The sequence below is a fragment of the Pan paniscus genome, chromosome 1, assembly GCF_029289425.2.
Source record: "Pan paniscus chromosome 1, NHGRI_mPanPan1-v2.0_pri, whole genome shotgun sequence".
Classification (NCBI taxonomy): Eukaryota; Metazoa; Chordata; class Mammalia; order Primates; family Hominidae; genus Pan; species Pan paniscus.
Window position 1 is genome coordinate 34,874,451 of NC_073249.2, and position 27,217 is coordinate 34,901,667.

Sequence of the window (27,217 nt, forward strand, 5' to 3'; positions counted from 1 at the left end):
CTGTAATCATGTCATATATTTAGAATAATAGTCATATAGAGCAATATATTGTGAGAATACTTTTTCTGTTTTTCTTCCCATTTATCTTTTTAGTCACACTTTTCTCTGTTGCCACATATTCTTAATATACTTATAATGTTAATGGATGTATAGCTCATTGAGTAGTACGTTATAATTAACAATTTCCATTTGTTGACTATTTGGGTTATTTCCAGGTGTTTGTTTGGCTACTATAAATAAAATACCATTAACGTCTTTGTACATATAATGTCTTTTTTTCTTTCCAGTTATTCCGTTGGGTTGAATTCCCAGGAGGAGGTTTAATGCATGAAATAAAATAACATATACATTTTTATGTTCTTCGTTGCCAAAACTTCTCTTCCAAGGATTGCCCAGTTTACATACTGCCAGATTTTATAATTTGTAAGGCTGTATTTAGTCACTGTTTTGTTTTATACATGAATATTAAATATTTATTAAGATATCGATGACTTAAAGTTAGAGTGTCTTATTGCAATATTGATCCTTGGTAGGTGCTCAGTAACTTTTGACTTTAGAGAGGAGTGACTTTAGAGAGAAGCTGTCGAGAGAAGTGCTTATCAGTGTTACTATTTTCAATATTGTAACCATTCTTCTTTCTGTGTATCTTACTGATGCTTAAACGTTCCTTACAGACATTTAGTAAAAAAGCTATGAAGAGAAAAACATTTTAAAACCACCGGACCGCATTTGGCTGATAGGCTGCAAGTTCAGCTTACCTACTTTCTCTACCACCTTATAGATTTTTCTACTTCATTGTGTTTGACTAGGCATGTGTTCCTCAGCATGCATTTCTGCCTTAGTCTGAGATCCAGTCCATGTTTTAGCCACATGACCGTTCAGAATCTTGGAAGCAAGAGGAAACACTGTTATGTCAATAGAAGTTTTTGGTTAATAGAAAGGAATGCTAAAAAGGAAATTATTAAAAAATATATAATTAATTTTTAGAGAAGACTCTGAAATAGCAGTGGAATTACTGATGCATGCTTCAAGCCTATCCTCCTTTCATTATAATGGTTAGGGTGATTAAATCCCTTTATTCAGAATTTTTGAATTCTGAAGTGATTTCCCCAGATACTAGGCCTTTTGGGTTAAGAATGAGCTGAGTCCCCTTGAGAATTAGGGCTTCGCAGTATAAATTTCTAAGTTGGCATTGGTCACTCCTGATCGAATGCATAAGATCAAGTTCTGGAACAGGGAGAGCAAAAGTATAGACCCAATATATTCTGTAGAAACCTCTGCCTGCACGCAGACAGAAACCTACAAATGTCCTTTACCATCTGGTCTAATGTGTATGTCTTGACCGGAGCTTTCCTCTGCAGAAGGTGGGGGCTTTCCTGCCAAGGCTCTGAGATCCACACCTTCTTGCCTTATCACCTTCTCTTTTCTTTTTTTCTTTTTGGGAGATGGAGTTTTGCTCTTGTTGCCCAGGCTGGAGTGCAATGACGTGATCTTGGCTCATCGCAACCTCTGTCTCCCGGGTTCAAGTGATTCTCCTGACTCAGCCTCCCCAGTAGCTGGGATTACAGGCATGTGCCACCATGCCCAGCTAATTTTATATTTTTAGTAGAGACAGGGTTTCTCAATGTTGGTCAGGCTGGTCTCAAACTACCAACCTCAGGTGATCCCCCCGCGTTGGCCTCCCAAAGTGCTGGGATTACAGGCATGAGCCACCGCGCCCGGCCCACCTGCTCTCTTTACCACTTCATGACTTTCTTTCCTCTCCTCTGGTTTTCTAATTTTTCCTCTTTTCTGTCTCATCACTTCTTCCACACATCTCAAACCTAAACTAAACCTGGATTTTTCAAACACTGATAATCAGAATGCCTATTCTTCTCTGCTGTGTTTGGGCCAGTCAGTACTTGGATATAATCTTGGGTTCCTTTCATTGCTGTGGTTGTGGTGATCTAAGAACCGTTTTTTTTTCTACCAGGGCTACCTCTCTTTTTCTATTTTTTTTTTCTTTTAACCATCTGGGGACCTTGAGTCCTTACTTAACAGATTCTAAGGGTAGTCAGTCTCCTTGGAGTGTATATTTTATTGGCAATTGAATATATTCAAATGGCATTTTTCCTTTAATTCCTATCTGACCTTTAGAAAATCAGATAGTGACTTTTGGAATGGTATTTGAATTCCTGTTGGTATGTGTATACTCTGACTCCAAATTAATGTTAGTCACTTTATTGTCTAAAAACGCTACCCAGGCACCATTAGAAGTGACTCTAGCTTGGCCGGGCGTGGTGGCTCACGCGTGTAATCCCAGCACTTTTGGAGGTGGAAGCAGGCGGATCACCTGAAGTCAGGAGTTCGAGACCAGCCTGGCCAACATGGTGAAAACCCCTGTCTACTAAAAATATAAAAATTAGCTGGGCATGGTGGTGTGCGCCTGTAATCCCAGCTACCCAGGAGGCTGAGGCAGGAAAATCGCTGGAACCCAGGAGACAGGGGCTGCAGCGAGGTGAGATCATGCCACTGCACTCCAGCCTGGGTGACAGCGCAAGCCTCCGTCTTAAAAAAAAAAAAAAAAAAAAAGTTGACTTTAGCTTGTTCCTTGAGAGTCCCTTAGGCCATGTAAGATGAAACTACTCTGGGCAGATGTGTAACGGGCCAAGTCCATTTTGAATTTTTGCACCTCCTCCTACCATCCCCCATCCTCACCCATGTGGTCTAGTGGAAAGTGCACGCCTGTGGAATTTCAGAAACCTGAGTCCCAAGTCACTAATTAGCTATTTTGGTTTTAGGCAAGTTACTTAGCCACCCATGACTCAGTTTCTTTGTCTTTGTTGACTTAGTTGATCTAGTAGAATATGATTCCTAAGCTTCCCAGCTGAACACCTCTGTACAGATTCATGAATTCTAGAAAACTTTTTGTTTTAACTCTGTGGTTGAATTTGCGGTCAGAGTGAAAGAGTAAACTTCTGTGCTGTTTACTCTTCAGAAGAAACTAGTTGCCAGGTTTGTTTTTGTCCAGGAAAGATTCAAGTAGCAAATTTAAATAGTAAATTTAAACTTTTGTTTTGCAGTGATAAGTCATGTTATTTGAATGATCTTAGCATTCGCAGCTGACCCTTCCCATGAGAAATGGGACTATAACGTATGCAGTATACTTGTTTTTACATTTGTTTACATTACAATTAATTTTGTTTGGATATATTTTCAGAGGTTCACCAGGGTTGTTGGGATCATTTTAGAAAAGTGTCCCATCAGAGGTTGGAAGTGGTTGGGGTAAGAGGTTTAGTAGAATTTAGCCGAAGTTTTGCTCCACTGTGGAAAAAGATACATATTCTGTTGTACCTCCACTGCCCTCTGCAAAACGTTGCCTTCTGTCACAGTGCTGGCACCGACTTCTGAATCTTCGCAGAGATTTAGTGCTGATTCTGTGTAGTTCTTTAAAGTGTTTGTGGTACTGCTATATGTTGCATATATACCTCCTTGGCCTCTCCTGAGCTGTGGTTTGCTTCCTTTTGGGAATTGCAACATGATCTCCAGGGTTTTGGGTTTCCTGACACCCTCCATGGCAGATTCCTTTATAGTGTACACTTACTACATTAATTTGTTTTGAAAGTTTCATAACTTATTTTGAAATAATTTGAGACACTTGGGGTGTTTCAAATTCTGGGCTGGAAATCTCTAGAGAACAGGATGTGATAGACAAGAGAGAGAAGAGAAGATTGGGAGGTGGGTGAAGGATTTTGAAATAGGAAGCCATAGCTGATATGTTAGAGGTTGCTGGAGAGGAGCATAGTCTGAAAAAATAAATTTCACAGGAGATATGTTGTCTTTCCATTGATCCTATTATATTTTGAATCCTTCTCCACTCGCCCCCTCCCGCCTTTTTTTTAAGAGATAGGGTCTCTCTTTGTTGTCCAGGCTGGAATGCAGTGGCACCATCATAGCCCACTGCAGCCTTGACCTCCTGGGCTCAAGGGATCCTCTTGCCTCAGCCTTCCGAGGAGCTGGGACTACAGGTGTGCAGCATCCTGCCTAGCTAATTTTTACATTTTTGTTAGAGACAGAGTCTTGTTTTTTTGCCCAGGCTGGTCTTGAACTCCTGGACTCAAGCAGTCCTACTGCCTCAGCCTCCCAAGTAGCTGGGATTACAGGCATGAGCCACCACGCCCAGCCCTCTTCACTTTTACTGCCTTGATACGTGCATACTGTTTCCTCTTCTAGGCCCACTTCATATAGAAGTAGTTTCAAAAACTTGTAAATCAGCTTGCAATGAGGAATTGATTTTCTTATAAGAAAATCGTTCTATAGAACGATGTGAAAATTGGTGCTTTAGTTCTCAGCTGTCTGGCAAAAGCCTTCTTGCCTCTTACGTAGCATACTATAGAATCTAGTCAGCCAGACGTGGTGGCTCATGCCTGTAATCCCAGCACTTTGGGAGGCCGAGGCAGGTAGATCACCCGAGGTGAGGAGTTTGAGACCAGCCTGGCCAACATGGTGAAACCCTGCCTCTACTAAAAATACAAAAATTAGCCAGGCGTGTTGGTGCATGCTTATAATCCTAGCTACTTGGGAGGCTGAGGCAGGAGAATCACTTGAACCCAGGAGGCAGAGGTTGCAGAGAGCCGAGATTGTACCACTGCACTCCAGCCTGGGTGACAGAGCAAGACTCTATCTCAAAAAAAAAAAAAAAAAAAAAAAAAAAGAATCTGATTACTCTCAAATACTATTTCAGTGCAAAAATAGATTCCCAGCCCCAGTGTTCAGTGACAGGAACTCAAGGATCCTGGTCAGCCACCGCAGGAGGAGGAGGGACTCCGGGCCTTGTGGTGGTGGCCAGTACTCCTGGGGCCAGCAGCCCGGATACCTCCGGAAGTGGGGTCACTGAAACTGCACTCAGGGCCCCTAGTTGTCAAATCTGTGGTTGCTTAACAAGGGGGTATGTTCTGAGAATTGACTTATTAGGCAATTTAGTCGTTGAGCAAACATTATAGAATATATTTACACAAACCTAGATGGTAGAGCCTACTACACACCTAGGCTAGATGGTGTAGCCTATTGCTCCTAGGCTACAGACCTGTATAGCATGTTACTGTACTGAATACTGTAGACAGTTGTAACATAATGGTAAGTATCTGTGTATCGAAACATAGAGCACAGTAAAAATATGGTATTATAATCTTCTGGGGCTACTGTCGTGTATGTGGTCCGTCATTAATTGAGATGTCATGTAGTGCATGACAGATTGCTCTGGGTTCATTCTTGGTTAGGAAGGACTTCCAGTAAGAGGTATATAAGAAAAATGGGATGCTATGGGGATATGTGGGGAAGTGGATGTGTTTCTGCGAGAGACTGTGTTGACCTCGGGATGCCAGGTTCAAGGGCACTGCCTCTATAAAGATGGATCTGACCTGTCCTTGTAGATCCTATATTGTGACAATGTAAGGATTGTCCAAGGATGAATAGCACATTAGTCTCCCATAACCTTAGGTGCCTCACTAAGTATGATTAAGTCTTAGGAGTGAGAATAATTTTCATTATTTTGGTCTGTAGTCAGCTTCTGATCACCACCACAATTTCAAAAGATCTCGATTTAGTGTTTCCCTGCTTCTGAATAGGCCGAGTGACTGCCTTCTTTCTCCTCAGTCTTATCTTGCCAGCATTTTAAATGTAATTGATATCACCTGCAATTTTATGCCGTCCTAAACAAGGAGTTGCCCACATTAAGTCATTTAAAACACCATGGCATTTATTTTCACAATTGGTTGTCTTTTGTTTATAAGTAAAGCTTTTACTGCTTGCGGTCTTTACTTTTGCCCTCTGGTGGTCTTCATTTTCACTTTTCTTGTCCTTTATTTAAAACGGCCTTGAATTGGTTAACTGCACTTCTCAGCAACCTCCTCCACTTACCACCATTTGGTGTAGGCTCAATGAATGTTAACTGTTTTTTACACTGGTTTAAACTGAATATAATTAGGACAGCGAATTTGTTTCAGAACCTGATGGAAAACAGGTATTGCATATATATTTAGTGGTTACGTTCTGCAGGCTTGGATGTTTGTATCCTGCTTGTTCCTTTTCTGAACACAGATAGTTATTTGAGTTGAATTAGCTATTTGTTGACTGGCCATTTTGCAAGTTACTGTTTTTGAAAACAAGATATTAATTTAATCAAAGCTTACTTTGGTAGTGATTGTACCTACTTCCAAACTTGCCGTAGGTTTCCATATTCCATTGAAGCTGCTTTTGATCCTTAAGATGCTACATGACTGGTATGAAATCTCTCATAGTTGTGGGGAAAAGATGATATAAGAAGCTTCAGGCCGGACATAGTGGCTCACACCTGTAATCTCAGCACTTTGGGAGGCTGAGGCGGGCAGATCACTTGAGGCCAGGAGTTGAAGATCAGCCTGGGCAACATGGCGAAACTCTGTCTCTACTAAAAATACAAAAATTAGCCGGGTGTGATGGTGCACACCTCTAATTCCAGCTACTAGGGAGGCTGAGGCAGGAGAACTGCTTGAACCTGGGAAGTGGAGGTTGCAGTGAGCCGAGATCGTGCCACTGCATTCCAGCCTGGGCAACAGAGCGAGACTCCATTTCAAAAAAAAAAAAAAAAAGCTTCAGATTTATATTTTGTTGAAGATTAAGGAAAAAAAAAAACAAAAATCTTATGAAACATGGTTTTAGGTACCTTCTGACAAACAACTGGGGGATGTGCTGCATCAGTTCTGCCCATACTTTTCCTAACTGCGTATTTTCCTACCTTTAGTTGTTTTTCTTATTGAACTCTTCTAGTTCTTTTGTTCGTGTGTGTGTGTGTGTGGGTGGGTGTGTTTTGAGATGGAGCTTCGCTCTTGTTGCCCAAGCTGGAATGCAGTGGCGCTATCTCGGCTCACTGCAACCTCCGCCTCCCTGGTTCAGGCGGTTCTCCCGTCTCAGCCTCCTGAGTAGCTGGGATTACAGGCGCACGCCACCACGCCCACCTAATTTTTTGTATTTTTTAGTAGAAATGGGGTTTCACCATGTTAGCCAGGCTGGTTTCAAACTCCTGACCTCAGGTGATCCACCCATTTTGGTCTCCCAAAGTGCTGGGATTATAGGCGTGAGCCACCACGCCTGGCCGTTCTTTCTTGTTTCTGTTTGTTTATACTGTCACATTTAGTATTTATACATCTTTTTCTCTCAAGGAAGGCATCTGCCGTTTTAATTGGATGATTGTATCAGAGGGCTCTTTTCTATATCTTAGCTAGAGCAGGTAGCTGAGAAGTCCTTTTTGCCATTAACTAAGGGCCTGCCAAGTACTTTATGAAAACAGCATACTCGTGTATGCATTTATATGAGAAATATTTTTATAAAGTGATTAACATGCCATGTGGGCCATGGATCTCTCACTGATTCATGTGTTTTCAAGAAAACATGTTTTTATTTTTTAAATTGCATTGAGCTTCCTTTAAAAAAACTGTTATTTCTCCAAAGATAAATTTCATTTTCTACTTAGGAAAACAGAGGACTCTTTTTCCCTCAAATGCCTTCTGTGAAATGACATGTGGAGCTGTTAGGCATTGTGAATCTGTTTTATTTACCCCAGTGTTACAGAAAGAAGGAAGGCAATTTTAGCTTCTTTAAAGAGACACTGGCCTGGGGTAAATAACAATTTAGTCCAGGTGGGTAGAAAAGAATGCTTATGACATTCTTTTCATCAGCTCCATGTGTAACCTCCAAGCAGGAGGTCAGGCAGTAAAACATTTGAGTGAACTGGTGAAATGTTTTGTATTTATTTACAAGGCACTTAATCACAAGACTGATCCCAATAAACTCAACAAGTCAGAGTGATGGAGGAAAGTATATGGTGCATGCAGAACAGTAAAAGCGGGGACTGGAGGGGGGCCTGTAGATTGCATTTAGCCTGCTCCTCTCTTCCTACCGTGGAGAGATGACCATCAGTGCAGTGGTTATGGGTGAGTTTGATGAGGAAGGTAATGAGCCCCTTTCTGTTCCCACCTGCTGCTGAACTACTTGACATTTTCTTTTAGATTCCAGGCATCCTGAAGTATTTAAATTCTGTTTTGCTGAAAATTCTTCATTCTTTTTGTGTAACTTTCTTGAATCAAAACTTCTGTTCCACCATTCTTAGTGTTGTATCTGTTATGCTGGAGTTGATGACTTGATTCCATTGTTTACCACAGTCTAATTTAAAACAAAAGCATTCTAAAACCTTCTCAGTTTCGTCATTTTTATTGTTACTATATATTTATTGGTTTAGATGTAGTTTGTAGAGAATCAAAAGAAAAGAGGACAGTTTCTTTGGATAAGACGTTCATAACCTTTTCTCCTCAAGAAAGCCTGCCACATAGTAAGCTCTGGGGTCAGTAGTCATTGCCGGCTTAGCTGTTGTTCATTTTCTCATTGCATCTCTACCAAATGATGGGCAGACAGACTGATTCATACCTGACTGCTCTGCATATATATATATATATTTTTTTTTTTTTTTTGAGACAGGGTTTTGCTCTGTCACTCAGGCTGGAGTGCAGTGGCACGATCATAGCTTACTGTGGCCTCGAACCCCGCGGGCTCAAGGGATCCTCCCACCTCACCCTCCCAAGTAGCTGGTACTATAGGCGCTAGCCACCATGCCCAGCTAATTTTTTATTTTTTGTAGAGACAGAACTTTCTTTGTTGTCCAGGTGGTTTTGAACTCCTGCGCTAAAGCCGTCCGCCCCCCTTGGCCTCCCAAAGTGCTAGGATGACAAGCATGAGCCACAACACCCAGCCTGCTTGCTTATATTTTGAATAAAAGATTTCATGGGGCGGGAGAGTTAAAACTCTTTGTGAATATTAATAATCCAGATTAATTTGAAAGAACTTTCATGTAATATGCTACTCAAAAAACAGTATATGCAAGCGATTATCTCTATCACCTAGCAGAAGGCTAGGCAGGATTGGTTTAACAAGTAAATAAGAATAATTTAGTGTTAGCCTGCTATACAAATAAGAGTGCTTTAGTATCTGAAACTGTCCCTGGAATGTATCAATGTATATTAGGAAGTTACTTCAGTATATTATGGACCAGCAGGCATTATTGAGAACTCACTGTGTTGCAAGTTTGGGGCAGTAACTCTGAAAATAAATAAGGTGCTTCTAGTTGGAGATGGGGGTAGAGGAACAGACTCAGTCAGATCATTTTTGGAGTGGTGAGGGCTTTGATACAGGAATGCAATGCTGTATAAAGGTGCTTCCCTCTTGATTGTTGAGTTTTGTTTTGTTTTGTTTTTTGAGACAGAGTCTTGCTCTGTCACCCAGGCTGGAGTGCGGTGTCATGATCTCAGCTCACTGCAGCCTGCATCTCCCAGGTTCAAGCAATTCTCCTCCCTCAGCCTCCCAAGTAGCTGGGATTACAGGTGCCCACCACCATGCCTGGCTGATTTTTGTATTTTTAGTGGAGGTGGGGTTTCACCATGTTGGCCAGGCTGGTCTTGAACTCCTGACCTCAGGTGATCTGCTTGCCTTGGACTCCCAAAGTGCTAGGATTACAGGCATGAGCTGCTGTGCCTAGCCTGTTTCGTTTTGTTCTTTTTAATTAAAGGCAATGATCAAATTATCTAGGAAATTAGTTTAAAGCCAACATACCTAAAATATAAAACAGAACACAAGGCAGATATTCTTAGGACATTTTCCTCAAACTAACATTTATTTATCTTGCTGCCTGAACATAAAGACTTTTTTTTGGGTAGCGTAGTTACTTAATTTTACCTCTTTTTTTGTTTCAGTTTAGCTGAATATAACTTTATCTAAAATAAAGTGAATAGCTGTTGTATTTAGAAGTAGCACAAATAATAGGGTAACTGTACCCCTTCCTTGTTCTGTCCCACTTGCACCCAGCCAACCGATCTGCCCAGTGGGATTTTAAATGGTTTCAGTCCTTGGGCTCAAGAGAACCCAGAGGAAGTTCATTTTTGAAGTCTCATCCTCTCTGTATGAATAAATTCCTTGGTCATTATCTACTGTTTTTCATTCTTTGTGAAATAGATCATCTACCACAGTGGATAATAGAGGATAATACTATTCAAGACAAAAGCCTATATTTGGAATAGTTTATGTAATGTAACATATTTAATATGCTTAATGACCTTAATGAAATGAAGATGTGAAATAAACTATTGTCATTCTGGGGATATCATTTATCAGATTCTAAAAGGGCTGTTTCTGAATCTGGTTAGGGAGTTTCTTTTATTAGTAGTGGCGAATAGAGAGTAGTGGTTTGGATATATTGGTGTCATATTTTAGTGGGGTAGAAATATCTCTGACATTTTTACATGATGTGTTTTCCCATCTTCTCCAAAACAATAATTTCATCCTCGGGAAGAGAAATTCATCGCATCCATGATGGATTTTCGGATACAGTACCCAGTTCAATCTTTTGACAAACATTTATTGTTTACCATGTGCTAGGTGAAATAAATATGGTAGCTCAGGGGTTATGAAAAGATACCAACGCATTGTTCCTTCTGGGGAGGATTTTATAAGTTTTTTATATTTTAAGTACCTTCTTTAGAGGTCTTTATATTATAAGCTTTCTATATTTTATTTTATTTTTAGAGATTGAGTCTCTCTCTGTCACCCAGGCTGGAGTGCAGTGGCACGATCTTGGCTCACTGCAACCCTTGCCTCCCAGGCTCAAGTGATCCTCCCACCTTAGCCTCTAGAGTAGCTGGGATTACAGGCATGTGCCACGACTCCTGGATAATTTTTGTATTTTTTATAGAGACACAGTTTCGCTATGTTGGCCAGGCTGGTCTCAAACTCCTGAGCTCAAGCTATCCGCCTGCCTCGGATCACGGATATAAAACTTTGTATAGTCTAGAGAGACTAGGGAAGGGTCCCTTTCCCTCCCTACTCCTCCTGCCTCCAGTTATATTTTTCTTTCCGTGTCATCTCAGAAGAAAGGTAAGTTTCACTTTGCTGATGTGTTCCTGCATATTTTCATTTATGGCCTCTGGCTAGTGCTATGATTAGATTTTTGGGTATTTCTTACTTTACTTTTTTTTTTTTTTTTTTTTAGTATTATGCTCATTAAATTTGGTGAGTTGACCTAGCAGTACCATCTCAAGCTTCTTTAGATTCAATGTGCACTTTGTCTTGAGTTAATCTTAACCTTGGTGGTTAGTGTGCCAAGGAGACATACTTGAAGGCTTTTCCCTTCTCCATTTAGGATCCTTAAGTTTTGATGCAGTAATTATTTCAGAAAGGAAGACATATCATGCATTTTGTCATACATACATAAAGTTTGTTTATGCGGAAATTTTATAGTACACTGACCATGTCTTCACAGAAATGGAGGTGACCGTGTCCTTGAGGCAGAAGGAGGTAGCTGTGCAGGGCTGGCAATTGCCCTGTGAAAGATGTGGACACGACATTGTAAAGGCTTAGAGGTAGGACCGATTACATTTGCCTGGATGACAGGTGACAGCCTTAGGAGCGGAGGAGATAGCTGGGCCTGGAAGGTTGGATAGGACATATTTGGTGGGAAGATGAGAAAGAATTTCTCCAGGAGGAAAGAGGGAACATGAACTGTGAGAGAGGAGAGCAGGTGCCTTAAAGTTCAAGGCATTGTCCAGAAGCCAGGAGGAGTATGCCTGGTGCGTAGCGTAGGTGGAGTGGGGTGGGGTGGGGAACAGGAATTGCTATCAAGTGGGGATATGATAGTAGCAAAGGAATGTGTGTGCATTTTCTGTTTGTAAAGATTATAATTTCCCTAGGTGGAACACTTAGCACCTGCCTGCCTGAGTTTTTTTTTCAATATCAAAATTAATTCAGTGTTTTCAAACAAACATTGCCTTTCTATTTCCTTTGAATGTATACCCAAGGAAAATAAATATTTACAGTCCTGGTAATACTATGTATTGCCGCGGTAAGCTGTTAGTAGTAGGTAACTTCAAACAAACTTTACCAACCACATTTTGTGTTTGTTTTGCTCTGGTGCTAATCTGGCAAGAATGATGTCCAGCAGGAAAGTCAACATATCTTAATAAACTGTCCGCTTTTATAGGAATGCTAGCTTTCTGGCAGATGTCATATCAGCCCAGCATACACTGCACAGTGATGACTCTTTTAAATATATTTCAGTGGGGACAGCAATGTCTCTCACTGGTCACTGCCATCCTTGCAAAGGATACTCTGAAGGGCTGTGAATTACTTTTCAATTCGTATATGGTACCTTGGCCTCTTGCATTGTTGGCACTGAAAACAAAACCAAAACACACAAGACGTCATAGAGAAATTATTCCTACCCCTTCAATAGTGTGGCTTCAACTGTGAAAAAAGGAAGGGTGAAGACACTGTAGAAGCAAAAATTTGTTTTATTTTAATATTGGGCTCATCAGCTATGCAGGTGCCAATACAGAGAAATTTTCTTGAGAACCTGGCAGTGGCAGGGTTAATCTAGCTCCTCTGGGGTGAGGTGGAGGTGTACTTCCTGCTTTTATGTTATCGAAAGAGGAGTGCAGGAAATTATACCTAGGTATTAAGAGCTTTGAAAAGTTGAGTACAAAGCTCTTTATCAGATATAGCAGGCCTAACTGAGAATATCAGCCCAATTGCAGTTTTTCCAGGAAAATTGTACTTTGCCAAAGGTAACTTTTCCAGGGTCAGTGAAATAGCAAGATATTTCTCAAGAGAAGGAAGTAGAAAGGAAAATCCCTTTTATGGGATTAAAAATTCAGTAAGTATCCTGACTCAGTTTTTTTTTCTTTTTTTCACATTTGAGAATCATTTGTTTTTATGCTAGCAATAGAGAATGCTAAGACGAAATTCAGAAAACAATTCCTGTTGCAATAGCACTAAAAATGTTGAAATATTTAGAAACAAATTTCTCTAAGGAGGCACACTGAAAAACCACAAAACATCAATGACAGAAATATCAGATTTAAATAAATGAAAAGATATTCCCTACTTATGAATTGGAAGCTGTTATTAACATGATAGCACTACACAAAGCAATATATAGATTCAGTGCAATCTTTACTAAAACCCTACTGGCTTATTTTTTTTTCTTAAATAGAGAAGCTGATCCTAAAATATATATAGAATTACAATATACCCTTAGTAGTCAAACAATCTTGGAAAAAAAATAGGAAGACTCACATTTTCTAATTTCAAAACTCACTACAAATCTCCAATAAACAAAAGAGTGTGGTGCTGGCAGGAAGATAGACATATTATCGTTAAAAAAAAAATAAGTGACTAGTGGATACTTTTACATCTAAGAGTATTTTTTCTCCCAGATGCTGAACTCAGTTTTTAAAAACTCCATTAACTAATGTGTAAATTTTTCATTGTCTTTTAATCACTGAAATAAGGCTTTTTTCTACTTACGGAGGGATTTCTCTCCTGATTTATTGATAGTTGACTGGTCAAAAGGCATGGAAACGCTGCCATTCCCTGGGCTCTGTTGCCATTTGATTTATTTAGAAGATGTAATAGGAGGAAGAATTTCTGTTCTTGCTGTTAGTCCTGCTTGGTCACGGCAGTGGATGATGGAGAGAGATGGATGCTTGTTTATTGTTGGCTACAGGAGGGGAGCTGCCAGGCGACCGAACAAAGTTCTGCTTAGTATGTGACTTGTACCGATGCCTCCAGTGCCTGCTCTGGTCCACACGCTGGGTTTAGGGGCTCTCAGATTCTCTGCTTTGTTCAATTCTCTCAACAGTTCTTATTTCCCTTCTAAAGAGGAAGGACTGGAGGGCACACTGCAAGTCTCTTTTGCAGCCTTAAATGTGTGGTGTTGCACAAAGTGGTTTGAGCTGGGGTCATGGGGTGAAGGCTTGTTTGGATGATGGAGGAGTTGGCACACATCCTCAGTATTATTTTCAGTAGTATGGGGACTGCCTGAGTCAGCCCCGCCCGCCTGCCCGGGAGCACATTAAAACTCAGGCACCAGCACCATCGAGGGGGACCCCAGGCTCAGGGAATCAGACTGTCTAGTAGAGAGAGTCTGGGAATCTGTTGGCAATCTGCACCTTTACAAATTCCCTGTAAATTTTCAGTTGTAAAACCACTGGTTCATACTTTCCTATCCATAGAGGACTGCTCTAAGTCTATATGGCAAATTTGGAAAATCTTCCCTCAAATGCTGCATCTACGGGATGGTGGGTGAGTGGCCCAGAGCAATTCTTATGCATCAGTAGGACCCATACATGTGGCATGTCTTAAAATCATAGTCGTGGCTTCATGATATCTTTGTAGAGGGTTTGAGGCCTTTCAAGCACTAGGTTTATTGCCTTTTAAAATAGGGTGTTTTATCCTGTTTGAGGACTACCTCAGACTGTTAATTTTGCCCCCTGAGGTTATATGTTGACTCTGCCCGCTGCTCTGGAATTTGTAGCCTGGGAGCATCCAGATGGTAAAAGACCCCCTGGAGTTACTGAGTCAACTTTCAAAATTATCCTGGATTTAAAAAAAGACAAGGAGAGAAAAAAGGAAAATTGAGGGAGGGGGAGGAATGGTACAAGAAGGGGACCTTTCACAATTGGGCAGGTCCTGAAATTCTGTCCCTATTTTAAGTATTTTTCTTGCAATCCTGCTGCTGCTGCTGCTGCTGGTTCTAATGATGGTGATGGTGAACAAGAGTAATAACACAGCAACCAAAAATAATAAAAATATCAGGAATTTAATGAGAATCGACTTTTGCCAAGCACTGTGCTACCCACCTTGCACACATTATCTCATTTAATCTTTATGACAACGCTATGAAATAGATACCATTATTATTGCCCCCATTTTACCGATCGAGAAACCGAGACAGAAAAAATATAGCTCAACTGACACAGCTAGCAGTAGCAGATGTGGGATTCGAACTTTGTGAAATCTGACTTGGAAGCCCAGGCACAAGATGGAATGCAGGTTAAAAATCCAAATGCCTATGGGGCTAGGCAGGAAGAGTAAATGAGTAAAGCACACCCGTAGCTCACAGAGAGTGGTGGGACTGTGGCCAAGAAGAGAATGCTTGCCCTGTCAATGAGGGTAGTCAGTTAAGTCCTAGATAATTGTGCCTAGACTGAAATTCAGGCCAGTGCTATCAGATTTTTTTTTTTTTGAAGAACTAATGGAAATCAGTATTTTTATGTGAGATATTTTGATGTTTAAGTGCCTAGACTGAAATTCAGGCCAGTGCTATCAGATTTTTTTTTTTTTGAAGAACTAATGGAAATCAGTATTTTTATGTGAGATATTTTGATGTTTAAATGGTGGCAACATGTTCAAATTTTTAAAGAACACTGAGCCAAACAAACATCAGATTGTAAGCAGGGTCTTAAATCTGTTTTGTTTACTGCCACTTGCACAGCATCTAAAACAGTGCTTGGCACATAGTAGGTACTAAGTACATGCTTGTTGAACAGATGATTGAATGAATATTTGTGGACTGCATTACACTTACAGGCAGCCAGTTTCCAACTTTCCTACTGCTTCCCCCAACTATCTTTTAGGTTTTTCTGCTGCTTCCTATCCCAGACCAGATCATTTTTCATTTTTCAGCTAAGTATATAGACCATGTGTACTTCAAAGGTTACATCCTTCTAGTTTGAATTGGTGTTTGGACCAGGATTCTTGGTGGGGATTTTAAAATTGATTTAAAAACTTATTTTTTGGCTGGGTGCGGTAGCTCATGCCTGTAATCTCAGTATTTTGGGAGGCTGAGGCGGGCAGATCGCATGAGTCTAGGAGTTCAAGACCAGCCTGGCCAACATGGCAAAAACTTGTCTCTACAAAAAAACCACAAAAATTAACCAGGCATGATGATGTGCGCCTGTGGTCCCAGCTACTTGAGAGGTTGAGGTGGGAGGATTGCTTGAGCCTGGAGAGAGAGGTTGCAGTGAGCCAAGATTGCATTACTGCACTCTAGCCTGGGCAACAGAGCGAGATGCTGTCTCAAAAAATAATATGTATTTTTTTACCATCTAAAAACATTGTAGTGAAAAAGACATAAAATTTTTTAAGTGTGCAATTCATTAGTTGTGCTGCAATCTCCAGAAATTTTCATCTTGCAAAACTGAAACTCCACCCATTAAACAACACCTCTCCATTTTCTCCTGCCCTCAGCCCCTGGTAACCCCCATTCTGCTCTGTTTCCATGAACTTTACTACTTTAGATAGTTCATATAAATGGAATCATACAGAATTTGGCTTTTTGTGACTGACTGATTGTGTCAGTTGTACCCAAGGGATTTTAATTTTATTAAATTTCCTAAGAAGAAGGAGCATGCCAAACCCTATAGGGCCACATGGAGAAGCAGCAGGATTGGTTAGGAGGCAGAAGGAGTGAGGGGACAGCCTAGGCCAAACCCTTATTTTGTTTTCCTTAGGAAAGGTGAGGTAGGACAGGGTAAGCAGCTAAGACTGGCAAGTTTGAGTAAATCTGGTAGGCTGTGGGGTACAGCAGTCTGGTGGGTGGCCCTGGGTGGATTTAAGGCAAGATGGAACACTGGCTTTTGATAAAGGAGATGGTTGGGGGTGTGGGCACTGAGTTGGTGAGTTTGCCTGTGGAAGATGTGCTGGGGCAGGGGCCTCAGAATTTACTAGCCCTCTAAGAATTGACTAGCCCTGGGAGATGCAGCCTTTCCCCAGTCAGCAAGGCCACAAATCTAAGACCATCGAGAAGGCAGAAAATAATACAATGTAGTTTATAGCAACTGGCCCTGTGATGGATGCCAAACAGAGAATTATAGAATCTAAAAAAAGACAGAACACTTAATCCACTCAGCATAATATCCTCAAGGTTCATCCATGTTGTAGCATGTATCAGGATTTCCTTCCATTGTATGTATAGACCACAAGTTGTTTATCCAACCATTCATGTGTTGATGGACACTTGGGTTGCTTCCACCTTTTGCCTGCCATGAATAATGCTGCTGTGACATGGGTGTGCAAATATCTCTTCAAGACTCTGTTTTAAATTCTTTTGGGTCTATACTCAGAAAGAGAATCCATAGATCCTAAGGGAATTCTGTTTTTAATTTGTTAAAGGTACTGCTGAACTGTTTTCTGTAGCAGCTGCACCATTCTGTATTCCCACCAACAGTGCACAAGAGTTCCAATTTTTCCCACATCCTCGCCAACACTTGTTATTTTCTTTTCTTTCTTTCTTTCTTTTTTTTTGATAAGGGCCATCCTGTGAGGTGATACCTCATTGTCTCACTGTGGCTTTGATTTCTACTGATGATTAGTGTTGCTAAGCATCTTTTCATGTGCTTATTAGTGATGCTTTTGTATTTTACAATTTGGTAGTCTGTGTTTTTAAATTGAGTCACACAATTTAAGTGTGAGTTTTGAAGAGTTATAAAAACGTATTTTTTATTAGTACCTTTTGTAGTACGGGAAAGTCTTCTCAAGGTGATTGCTTTTTTGCACAGAGAGGCAAAAGGTTATCCATTCAGCCTAACTTCAGAAGCTGTTAAAGAATCAGCAACTAGCAGTGGCTTATGCCTTGTAATCCTAGTGACTTGGAAAGCAGGAGGATCACTTGACACCAGGAGTTTGAGATCAGCTTGGGCAACACAGCGAGATGTGGTTTTAAAAATAAAAAAAAACCCAAAAACTTAGTTTGGCCTGGTGGCATGTGTGCCTGTAGTCACAGATACTCAGGAGCTGAGGTGGGAGACTTGCTTGAGCCCAGCAGTTCGAGGCTGCAGTGAGTTGTGATTGTGCCACTGCACTTCAGCCTAGGTGACAGAGCAAGACCTCATCTCTTAAAAAAAAAACAAAACAAAAAACAAATTGATAACTATACCTGGGGACTGTGGCCTCTGGCTTTAAGCACTTGGAGGGCAGATCATTCATTCACAGAGGACCTACTGTGTGGTAGCCAAGGCATAGAACTGCCCAGACCAAGTCCAAACATATGGAGATGGTCTCTAGCTATGTGTCCAAAGTAGAGGGATTGCCTTACATCCTGAGAGCACTTCTCTATGGAAGCTGATTAAACTTTTTGGGGTGAGATTGGGAGGGCAAATCAGGTGAAGGAGAAGTAGAACTGAGTGTGAGTTTTTATTCAGAAAGCTGAACCATCTGATAATGGCAGAGTTTAGTGTATTTAGAAAGGATTGAAAAACTAAAGTGGACCTATAGGAAAAGTAAATAAGTGATCTTTATATTTCATTGCAATGTCATTACAGGCATACACCATTTTATTGCGTTTCACAGGTATTGCTGTTTTCTTGTATAGATGGAAGGTTTGTGACAACCATGCATTGAGCAAGTCTGTTTTTCCAACAGCACGTGCTTACTTCAAGTCTCTGTGTCACATTTTGGCATTTCTCACAATATTTCAGACGCTTTCATTATCTTGATATCTGTTAAAGTGATCTGTGATCAGGGATCTTTGATGTTAATGTTGTAGTTGTTTTGGGGTGTCACAAACCGTGCCACATAAGATGGCAAACTAAATTGATAAAAGTTGTGTGTGTTTTGACTGTTCTATGGCCCAGCCACTCCCTCCCTTATCTCTCCCTCTCCTCCCGCCTCCCTATTCCCTGAGACACAACAATATTGAAATTAGGCCAATTAAGAACCCTACAGTTACCTCAGCAACATCTAGAAATGATTAAATTTAGTGAGGGAGACATTGAAAGCCAAGATAGCCTGAAAGCTACCTGAAAGGCCCCGGTGTGTGATGTTCCCCACCCTGTGTCCAAGTGTTCACATTGTTCAATTCCCACCTACGAGTGAGAACATGCGGTGTTTGGTTTTCTGTCCTTGCAATAGTTTGCTCAGAATGATAGTTTCCAGCTTCATCCATGTCCCTACAAAGGATGTGAACTCATCATTTTTTATGGCTGTATAGTATTCCATGGTGTATGTGTGCCACATTTTCTTAATCCAGTCTATCACTGATGGACATTTGGGTTGGTTCCAAGTCTTTGCTATTGTGAATAGTGCTGCAATAAACATACGTGTGCATGTGTCTTTATAGTAGCATGATTTATAATCCTCTTGTGCCAGTTTGCTAAGTTGTGACTGAAAGGAAAAGTTCTTGAAAGAAATAAAAATTGCTACTCCAGTGAACCACATGAATGATAACATGTGCAACAGCAACAGCAAAACAGCCTTATTGCTAATAGGGAGAAAAATTGAGTGGTCTGGATAGATTGAACCAACCACAAACTTTCCTTAAGCTAAAGCCTAATCCCGAGCTAAGCCCTAACTCTCTTCAATTCTGTGAAGACTGAGAGAGGTGAGAAAGCTGCAGAAGAAAAGCTGGAGCTAGCAGAGGTTGATTGATGAAGTTTAAGGAAAGAAGCTGTCTCCATAACATGAAAGTGCAAGTTTAAGCAGCAAGTGCTGATGTAGAAGCTGCAGCAAGTTATCCAGAAGATCTAGCTAAGATCACTGATGAAGGTGGCTACACTAAATAACAGATTTTCAATGTGGATGAAACAGCCTTTTCTAGAAATTTCATAGCTAGGGAGAAGTCAGTGCCTGGCTTCAAAACTTCAAGGGACAGGCTTTCTTCTTAGGGGCTATTGCAGCTGATGACTTTAAGTTGAAGTAAGTGCTCATTGATCATTCCCCAAATCCTAGAGTCTTTAAGAATTATGCTAAATCTACTCTACCTGTGCTCTGTAAATGGAACAACAAAGCCTGGACGATAGCACATCTGTTTTCAGCATGGTTTACTGAATATTTTAAGCTCACTGTTGAGACCTACGGCTCTAACAAAATTTCTTTCAAAATGTTATTGCTCATTGACAATGCATCTTGTCACCCAAGAGTTCTGATGGAGATGTATAAGAAGATGAACGTTGCTTTCATGCTTGTTAACACAGCATCCATTCAGCAGCCCATGGATCAAGGAGTAATTTCGACTTTCAAGTCTTATTATTTAAGAACTACATTTTTTAAGGCTATAGCTGCCGTAGATAGTGTTTCCTGTGATGGATCTGGGCAGAGTAAATTGCAGACCTGGAATGGATTTACCATTCTCAGTGCCATTAACAACATTCCCAATTCATGAGAGGAGGTTAAAATAATAATAACAGGAGTTTGGAAGATGTTGATTCCAAGTCTCATGAATGATTTTGAGGGGTTCAAACTTTAGCAGAGGAAGTAACTGCAGAGGTGGTGGAAATAGCAAGAGAACTAGAATTAGAAGTGGAGCCTGAATATGGGACTGAATTGCTGCGGTCTCATGATAAAACTTGAAAGGATGAGGGTTACTTTTTATGGATGAGCAAAAAAAGTGGTTTCCTGAGATGGAATCTACTCCTGGTGATGATGCTGTGAACATTGTTAAAACGACAAGAAAGGATTTAGAATATAACATATACTTAGTTGATAAAGCAGTGGCAGAGTGTGAGAGGATTGACTCCAATTTGGAAAGATACTCTACTGTGGGTAAAATGCTGTCAAACAGCATTGGGTTCTCCAGAGAAATCTTTCATGAAAGGAAGAGTCAACTGATATGGCAAACTTCATTGTCTTTATTTTAAGAAATGGCCATAGCCACCCAACTTCCAGCAGCCACCATGCTGATCAGCAGCCATCAACATCAAGGCAAGACCCTCCACCAGCAAAAACATTAGGACTTGCTGAAGGCTTAGATGATCCTTAGCCTTTTTTAGCAATACAGTATTCTTTTTTTCTTAGAGATAGAGTCTCATTATGTTGCGCAGGCCGGTGTGCTGTGACTATTGACAGGTTCAATCATAGCTCACTGCAGCCTGGAACTCCTGGGTTCAATGGATCCTTCCGCCTCAGCCTCCTGAGTAGTGGGGACTACAATAAAGCATTTTAAAATTAAGGTAACATTGGCTTTTTAGACATGATGCGTTTGCACACTTTATAGACTAATAGTGTAAAACAAACATAACTTTTATATGCACTGGGAAAGCAAAAAGTTTGTGTGACTTGCTTTATTGTGAGATTCGTTTTATCGCAGTGGTATGGAGCCAAACCCACAATGTCTCCGAGATATGCCTGTAATTGATATTGACTGGAACAAAAGAAAGTTGATTACATCAGTTTGGTGCAAATAGTGGTCATGTCTACTGTCCCCAAATCCTAGAGAAGAACAAATTTAACTCTGTGACAGCTGATTTGTAGTTTCATTGTTAAAAGGTGTTCTATATATGTCTTGAAAGTGTTCTTCTAGGATGAGCTATACTGACTCAGGATTAATTATAAAAGGTATATATGCTGTGTCTTGACTTCTGAGATGTCCTTTACTGATAGAGCATGGATGCAGGATTAATCATATCTGTAGCCTTAGAGACAGGAGGCATTCCTGCCTTTCTGGTTTGCAGACATGGAGGGCTGAAAAGGATGGGGGTGGGGCATGGTAGTGGAGATTGTTAGCCAGTGGATTAATGGTTAATCCCTGCAACATGCCAGAGATACACCTAATCTTTGATGAGACCTACTGCTCAGAATGAATAATGGTTAACCATTCCTTACCTTTGACTAAGACCATATACCTTTCATAGTTTGTTTTTTAAAGTATGTGGAACTGTGAAGTTTTTTTTCTTTTGCAAATAACATTTACATATCACGGAAGTTTTATGACTCATTCCTGGCAAAGAAAGCAGGTGATATCCATGAATAGTTTGTCATCTTTTAGAGACTAGTAGAATGATTGCTATCGAATTTTCATTTAACTTAAACACAGCTGTGTAGAGACAATATAAAGTGGTCCTTTCCTCAGTACAAAACATGGAAAAAAAAAAAAACCCGCGCTCTTGTTAGCAGATGTTAGTGTGTTACGCTGCACATGCCACCGAGACATTCTTATTTATGAGGACCAGTCATCTGGACTGGAAAAAGATTTTTAAAAGAAAATAAAGGGAGCAAAGAAAAATTCGAGGCCTCCCTCCCCTCACAGGGGCTGTTTTGGGCTGGGTGCAGCGTCAGTTATCTGATGGCTAACTCCAGGGAGAGAGCCACCTGTATCGCTGGTTAATGAGCATTGGCCACCTGGCAGAACCCCACTACCACGAAGATGCAGTTTCACTTTTACCGTTTGTCACATCCAATTAAAGGTTTTGGCATTCTTGCCTACTTAAAAAACATTCTGTAAACATTAGAAATAGTTTTTATATTTATTTATTTATTTATTTATTTATTTATTTTCTTCTTTTAGACACAGGATCTCTGTCTTCCAGGTTGGAGTGCAGTGGCACCATCACAACTTACTGCAGCCCTGAACTCTGCAACTCAGGTGGTCCTCCCGTCTCAGCCTCGGGAGTAGCTGGAATTATAGGCACATGCCACCAACACCCAGCTCATTTAAAAAATTAAAAAAAAAAATTTAAGAGACGGGGCCTCCTGTGTTGCCCAATCTGGTCTCGAATTCCTGACCTCAAGCAATCCTCCCACTGTGGCCTCCCATAGCATTGAGGTTACAGGGTGTGAGCCACCGTGCCTGGCCAGTTTTTATATTTAGGAAGAAAGCTAGCGGAAATTGGCTCTTCCCAGTTCTGAGAAGTTTTTCGATTAATGCTATTGATGATTCCTAACTTGTTATCAGTCTTAGTTTCCTTTCCTTAGTAATCGAAGGAATTGTCCTTGGCTTCCCTTCTTCATAGTAATCTCACTGCTGCCTAAGCAGTGGATTCATGGTTATGTGGCCAGTGTCTCTCTGTCTCTGTGTCTGGGCTTAGGTTTACCCTGAGAGAGTTCATTGTAAATCTGTGCTGAACTGACTATTCGCTCTGAGTTGGAATATTTTTTGCTTATTACAAACTCGATTTTTTTTGAGACAAAGTCTAACTCTGTTGTCCAGGCAGGAGTCCAGTGGCACAATCATAACTTACTGCAGCCTCAAACTCCCAGACTCAAGTGATCCTCCTGCCTCAGCCTCCCCAGTAGCTGGGACTACAGACACATGCCACCACATCGGCTAATTTTAAAAAGTTTTGGGAGAGGTGAGGTCTTGCTGTGTTGCCCAGGCATGTCTCAAATTTCTGAATTCAAGCAATCCTCCAGCTTTGTCCTCTCAAAGTTTTGGGGTTACAGGTGTGAGACACTGCACCCAGCTGCAAACTATTAAGAAAAAGTAATGAAAGGCTGAGCTCCTTTCTTTGTAGCTAAGCCTCTTGAGAAAGTTCTGAGGCTGCTGCATCTCCCATTCCGTCCTCAGCTCCTTACATCGCAGCTGGCAGCTCCACCACTGTGTGGGCACTGACCACCCCACCCCCCCGAAGGGACCAGCCATCTCCTGTTGGCCATGGTGAATGTTTTTCAGTCCTTATCTGACCTCCCTTTGGAATTGGACATTGACCAGATCCTTCTCCTTGAAGCGTTACCATCTCGGGTAGTCCCCTGCTCGAGATGTTTCTCCTGCTTCCCTGGGTGTTCCCTTTCACTGTTTGTTGAAGGTTCTCCTCCTGCTGGTCACCCATTGAATGTAGGTGTCAGGTGTCATCTAGCATTGGATCCCATGTCCTCCTGTCACACTTTTTTTTTTTTCCCTGGCGGGTATTCACAGCTGGGTTTGTTTACATGACCGCCACATTGAACTCATACGTAACCTCTCGTTGGGGGCCCCCCACATTTCAGCTGCTTGTCAGGATCTTTCCATGAGACTGGCCACAAGTATCTTAAACAGAGAATTCTTAGACAGAATTCATCTACTTTTTCCTCAAACCTATCTTTTCTCCTATATTCCCTACCTTGGTGAGGGTGTCACCTCTGATGAAGTTAAACACACTGGGGGTTTGGATCAACCTAAACTCATTTTCCTTCACCCTCTTTATGCAGTAAGTACCAAGTCTTTCCTGTTACTCTAAGGTAGTTCCTTTTTCCTAGTCCAAGCCAGTCCTACTTGTCTGCAGATTCAGTATGTTACCTTACCTCCTGCAGGAAAATTCCCCAGCATTCTGTACCCAGCCCTTATCCTGGGATTGGTCTCCCCTCGATTAAGCTCATTCAGGCTGGTGCCTTGCCTCATTCACCATCATTTCCCCAGGGCCTAGCAGGGTGGTGCCTTGGAAATAATGTAATTTGGTGGAAGTGTCTTAGTACGATTTCATGGCTAATGGGCGTGCTACTCTTGTCATTCAGAGATGGGGCTGGGACATCACCTCTGTGGACATTGTGGTCCTAAGAGCCCTGTTCCTGGGTGCCTGCCATTTGCTTGCGTCAAGTTGGACATGACAGCTACGGGAAAATGATTGAGGGCAGAAGGCAGTTTTGGTGCGACAGGAAGAGCACAGGCTTCCAGGGCTTTGCTGTAAGATCAGGAGAGAATAATGCATCAGAAGTACCTGATGCTGAGTCTGTTCTCAGGAATGGTGTGTTTGAGGCAGCTGCCCATTGCCCGGTGCTTGCCATGTGCTTGGATGCAACCATGGCTAAAAGGTTTCCTATCTGGCTATGTGGTGATTGACTGTGGGTCGCCTTCCTATTGTATTTCTGACTCCTCGAGTGTAATATAAAGATCTTCGCAGAGGTAGGGCTAACGGAGAGGCAGCGGCAGTTGTTCAATGTTCTATAATGTAAATTGAAAGATTTTTCTTTAGTTTTAAGCTGAGTTTTCCACATTCTCATTACTAGTTGGGGAGGAATTGGAAAGTGGTGACATTATTCGCAGCATTCCTATGACCATTCTCTGGTTCTACAGAAGAGGTGTGTTTGAGGAAGGCACCCAAGTTTCCTGACTATTTCTCACACTTCTCCATCACAAGAAAGCTCTATGTACAAAATGATGAGAGTCCCAAGAAGCATCATTTGCTCTAGGCTTGTCCTTACTGTGGAAGCTCAGAGACTCACCTTTGATCTAAAATAAATAAACAAAAAGCCATAAGGCAAACCTTACTGAAGTAGGTGATGTCGGGTGTGTTTGCTGCTGAACACATACAAACACTTTATATGCAGATAAAATAAAATGACTCACAACATTGCTGACATTAGTGTATGTTCTTCCTGCAGCTAAGTACATCATAGGATTTTACCGAATTACACCGACTAATTGTTCATTGACCAACATCACACTAGTGGGATCACAAGACCACATATGACAGTGCTGCACTTTGCTTTGAGAGAGGAAAGGGAAGAATGAACCTGAGGAGAGCTGACTGAAATGTAATAATTCTGTACCGAGATTTGAAGTGAAAATAGAATGCCAATTTTGAGTTTTCTGTTTCTTAAACTCTATTTTAAATGTTTATTTTGTCTTACAAATGTACGTCTACATATTAGACATAAAAATGGAAGCGAGGCAGCTGCCGTTAAATTCTGGCTGCAGTCTCTTCTAAGATTCAGTCCTTCTGATTACTGAGCTGTGTCAAAGATGCCATATCTAAAAAAGAAGTCAACGTCTTTCCTACTTCATCTTCAATACTCACATATACTTAGAACAGATTATCTCTTACATGTCATTAGATATTAGTTTTGAAGATTTAATGAGTTCCTGTAAAGTACTTAGAATAGTGCCTTTCATAATAAATACTGTATAGTGTTTGCCATTTTATTATTGTTATTGCTTATTTTTAACAAAAATTATATTTAAATTTGCTTGTAGTGACATGTTTCTCCAAGTGTATGCTAGTATAATTTTCACAGTGTGAATTTAAAACTCTGAATCTCTCATTTAATTGGATCTTATCCTTTTGGTTGGAATTTCCTTTAGAGATACTTTGTCAACTTTTGTAGAGTTAGGCTGGTAATATATATTTTCAATAATCAATACTAATAGGTTTTTAAAATGACAGATTTGAGCAACTTTTCACTTAATTTTTCTAAGATCTTCTGCAAAAACTGAGGGAAGCCTGAATACATCCTATGCAAATAATTGACATAAGGATAACACAGTTTCATTTATGTTTTCCCTATTTTTTTCTGTGATATTGTTATTTTTAACATTATTGTGCTATATTTTATTATGGAACACTTTTTTACACAACTAAATCACTCTGTCTTTATTTTGATCATTTGTTCCAAGTCTTCAACATTTTTTCTTAACGTTTAAATGCTAAAACTGTTTAGTTGGCCCCGCACAGTGGCTCCTGCCTGTAATCCCAGCACTTTAGGAGGCTGAGGTGGGAGGGTTACTTGATACCGGGAGTATGAGACCAGCCTGGGCAACATAGTGAGATCCTGTCTCTAAAAATAAATAAATAAAAAATAAGTTGAATGAATATTACAAATATTTTTCAAGACCTGCTGTGTGTTGCACACTATTTGCATATGTTTTTCTTGTTTACCACTCTGAGCTGTATTGTATTATAGGACAATGAAGCTATTTTGCATATAGGAAAACAGGTTTATAAAATGCACATCATTGTTTGGCTAGTAAAGAACAGAGTTGGGTTGAACACAGATCTCTCTCTGTTAATCTCAGGCTCTTAATTATCATGGTAAAACTTTTTCAAAATGACCCTACCGCCATCAGTAGGATGGTGGAATAGGGGGTCCAGCCCTCTTCCCCCCATAGAAGCACCTATTTAACAACCCTCCAGGGATGAAAAATCATTATGAGGGCTCCCAAATTCAGTTCTGTGCATTAAATATGTGCAACTTTTTGTATGTCAATCATACCTTATAAAGTGGTTTGAAAAATAACTTTTTTTTTTTTTTTTTTTTTTTTTTTGAGACACAGCCTTGCACCGTTGCCCAGGCTGGAGGGCAGTGGCACAGTCTCGGCTCACTGCAAGCTCCGCCTCCTGAGTTCATGCCATTCTCCTGCCTCAGCCTCCCCAGTAGCTGGGACTACAGGCGCCCACCACCATGCCTGGCTAATTTTTTGTATTTTTTATAGAGATGGGGTTTCACCGTGTTAGCCAGGATGGTCTGGATCTCCTGAACTTGTGATCCACCGGCCTTGGCCTCCCAAAGTGCTGGGATTACAGGCGTGAGCCACTGCACCTGGCCTAAAAAATAACTTTTGAAGTTATGTGCCATGAAAAATGGATTTAACTTGGTTTTTCTCTATACTACACCTGGTGATCCCAATTCATTTCCTTAATTAGTGTTTATTGAGCCACTAAATATTGTTTATTATTCCAGGCCCAGTGTTAGGTGGGAGTTCAACAGGAAAAAGAGAGGCATAGGGTTACCTCTGAAGGAGTTTATAGCCTAATTGTTCATAGAATACTTACTCTGTTTTGGGCTGGGCGTGGTCATTCATGCCTGTAATCCCAGCACTTTGGGAGGCTGAGGAGGGTGGATCACTTGAGGTCAGGAGTTCAAGACCAGCCTGCCCAACATGGCGAAGCCCCGTCTCTACTAAAAAGTACAAAAA

General features: G+C 40.9%; 1 protein-coding gene across 3 annotated transcripts in view; it reads left to right on the forward strand.

Annotated features, from left to right (window-relative positions):
- Positions 1 to 27,217, forward strand: part of PTPN14 (protein tyrosine phosphatase non-receptor type 14) — a 204,300-nt gene that overhangs the window by 25,189 nt on the left and 151,894 nt on the right. Inside the window, exon 2 of one of the 3 annotated variants that reach the window (XM_063597171.1) lies at positions 11,321 to 11,420. The exons of the other annotated variants lie outside the window; for them this stretch is intronic. The gene's annotated coding sequence lies outside the window, so the exon portion shown is untranslated. The remainder of the gene's footprint in view (positions 1 to 11,320; positions 11,421 to 27,217) is intronic. 3 annotated transcript variants of the gene reach the window in all.